Here is a 3035-nt window from a genome sequence, read left to right on the forward strand (position 1 = left end):
GAGGAGGTCTCTGTAGGGTCCCCAGAAAGAGTGATAGAGATACTGGTCCTGGCCAAAGAGAAGAAAGAGGGGTTGTGGCCAGACTGTGGTGTCTCGCAGAGAGCACACTTAGTATTTATTTCCAGATGGACCTCTTTAGAGAGGACCTGCATTGGTCAATAGTTTGAAGATCTTGTTTGATTGCCACTCTTTAGGACCTGGTAACTTAAAATGAATAAGACACTATTTTCTACTCTCGAGGGGCCTGTGATGTAGCAAGATTCACAGATGGTGAACAGATGCTTTTAGCCCAGTTCTAGTAGAGGTGGGTTCGCAGAGGGGGGAGTGAACACCTACAAGGAGGTGTTCAAGCCTCCCAGAAAGCCTAGGAGGCTTCAGGCAGAGTGAATCTTTCTTTCCTGCTCACCCACACACTCTGTTGCAAGGCCAGAGGAGGTACTAGGCCATATGCCTAGATAAACTTGTGGTATGTTTTTGTAATCTAGAAGCAATTTTTATAAGGAGCAGAGAGACAGCTTTGGACTGACTGTGTATGGGGGTGAGGAACAGATGGGGAGAGAAGAGGTGGACATACAGATGTAGGATGTTCAAGGTGACTTCGTGATGGTGACAATAATGATAACAATAATAGTGGTGGCAGTGGCAGTGAGAGCAGCTAAAACTTATTGGATGTCCACTGTATGCAAGACACCCTGTTAAGCATTTTATATGGATTACCTCTTTGATTCCTTCCAAGAAACTTGGGAGGGTATTAATATAACCTTCATTTAACGGATGATAAAACCAAGGCTCAGAAGAGTTTATGGCTCTATCCAAGGCCATATGGCTATAGGCAAAGTTAGGATTCGATTCTACACACTTTGCCTTCTGAACCAGCTAAAATAGAAGAAGCAAACTTGTAGACCCCTGTGGGTTAAACTCTGCATTGCTCAGCACAAACCTCTCATGACAAATGATGCTAACACACTTTGGAGAAACTTGGTAACTGTGCCTGCTTCTCAGCACTAATGTAGCTTGACTTGGGGCTGATATCCCACTTAGCTCTCCAGAATGACAATTAGGGGGTGAGGAAAAAAAGAGCTATTGCTATTCTGGCTTCCTCTATTGAGCTATGAATAAATGATGATAGCTGTGAAATAGTGTGGTGTTTAGATCATTTCTGGTAAATTAAAAAAAACTAAAAATTGAATAAAGTGGGTAATCCACGTAGCCATTTCAATAAAAGGAGTGTACCAAAATGCATAAACTCTTTCAGTGTCTTCCTGGCCTTGTCATTCTAATGTAGTTAGTTTTCAAAAAAACGTTAATTAATACTCAAACATCTGACACATTTTACATGTTGATTTGAAACGTCTTAATTATGTCTTATACTTTGCCCTGGTGCTGTCCTTTGTAGCAGCACAGGCAGGAATTCTGGTCTTGGAGCCCCCTCCTTAAAGACCAGCAGCCAAGTAGATGCTGGGAGCTCCTTGCAGTACACAGAGCTACTTGTATGTTTGGAGAGAAGCAGAGAGAAAGCTGTGTGGAAACAGCATGTAAGTGGTTTCAGCTAACGTGACTGCAAATGCAGTATCTCAAGAGGGCTTTCTAAGTTCCACTGAGCAAATGCTCAGCAGGCCAGTAGGTTTCCCAGAATCTAAGTAGAGATTGAAGAGGGGCTGCTGGGCTACTTTCCTTGGAGTGCATGCAATCTCTGGCTTAGAGTCTCCCCAGACCTCACAAATGGATCTCAGTCAAGTCCTAGCAGAAGTTCCCATACTCCAAGTATGTCTTACAGCAGATCTGGCCATGGCATCAAGAGTGAGTGTGGTCTGCTTCTTTTTTTTTTTTTTTTTTTGAGGGGATGCAAACTCCAAATCCAGCCTTTATTGCCACTATTTCAGTGGCTGAGCAGAAGGAAGTACTCAGCCCTGCTTAGCTCATTCCCAGACAGAGGCAGCTGGAGGGGAGTCCCCAAAGGTGCCCCCCCAGGAAGTGCTGAGAAGAGCGAGGTCTCTGCTGCTGCCTTTAGGAACAGGGAGACCTCATCACCAAGCTTGCCTCTGGGTGTCAGGACAGACCCAGAATCAGGAAGGGACCAGACAGGAAGGGTGAATGGACTGAACAACTGAGGAAATTGTGGGGTCCCCAATAGCACTGAGGTCTGAGAGTCCTGAGGGCCTGCTGACTCCAGGGACTGAGACCCAAAGAAAGCACCTCCAGACTGAGACACTCACAAGGGACCTTGGCCTCTCCCTTCCACTGCTCAGCAAGGATCAGAAGTCCGGAGGGAGAAGGGAGGAAAGGGGCTGGAAGGGCCACAAGGCTGAAGAGGGAGGCTAGGACGAACACCGGGGCCAGCAGGGGTCGGGCCTGTAGCTCCGCTGCTCCTGCTCTCGGATGAGGTTGGCGATAGGGCTGGTGATGACGCCTGTCAAGGTCCAGTACTCATCGAAGCTCATGCACCTGCCATGATTGGCATCCAGGTCCTGGATGAGCTTATCAGCCGCCTTTCGGTTTCCCGTGTCCGTCAGCATGTGGTTCAGCTCCTTCTGCAGCATCTTGTGGAAGCTGCTCTTGCTGATCTTGTTCTTGACCAGGCTGTGCTTAGACATGTATTTGTAGAATTTCTCCACCAGCACGACGATGGCCTTCTCCAACTCTGTGTAGCAATCTGCCATCTCCTCCTTCAGCTGCTCCCTGGCCTGCCTCCTGGGTCCACCTCCTGTCCAGCAGTGCTCTGGGTTCCAGGCTCTGCACTGCCAAGCCTATTTTCCTATTTAATATATTAGAAGCTAGGCTATGCTGCACTAACACTTGCACAGTTTAGCTCATCTTCCTGCTGTTCTTTCCATTCTACAGAAGGGGAAACAGAGGCCCAAAGGAGTAGAACTAGTTGTTCATGGTTGCACCTTAGAAAGAGGCACAGCCAGGATTCAGCCCCAAATCTGAACCCAGCACCTGTGCTGGTGTTTGTACCCTGTAGCTCTTGGCAATATTTTGCTTGTGGAACTCTAGATGGAAATAGGGGCCGAAGTTAGAGAATACCCATGGAG

General features: G+C 47.4%; 1 pseudogene; it reads right to left on the reverse strand.

The window, feature by feature from the left end:
• Positions 1-2318: 2318 nt before the first annotated feature.
• LOC106007777 (protein S100-A16 pseudogene) lies at positions 2319-2660 on the reverse strand (annotated as a pseudogene).
• Between the last annotated feature and the right edge of the window lie 375 nt (positions 2661-3035).

The sequence above is a fragment of the Heterocephalus glaber genome, unplaced genomic scaffold, assembly GCF_053883595.1.
Source record: "Heterocephalus glaber isolate CG9 unplaced genomic scaffold, H.glaber_assembly_v1.0 deba00001781, whole genome shotgun sequence".
In the NCBI taxonomy this organism is placed as follows: Eukaryota; Metazoa; Chordata; class Mammalia; order Rodentia; family Bathyergidae; genus Heterocephalus; species Heterocephalus glaber.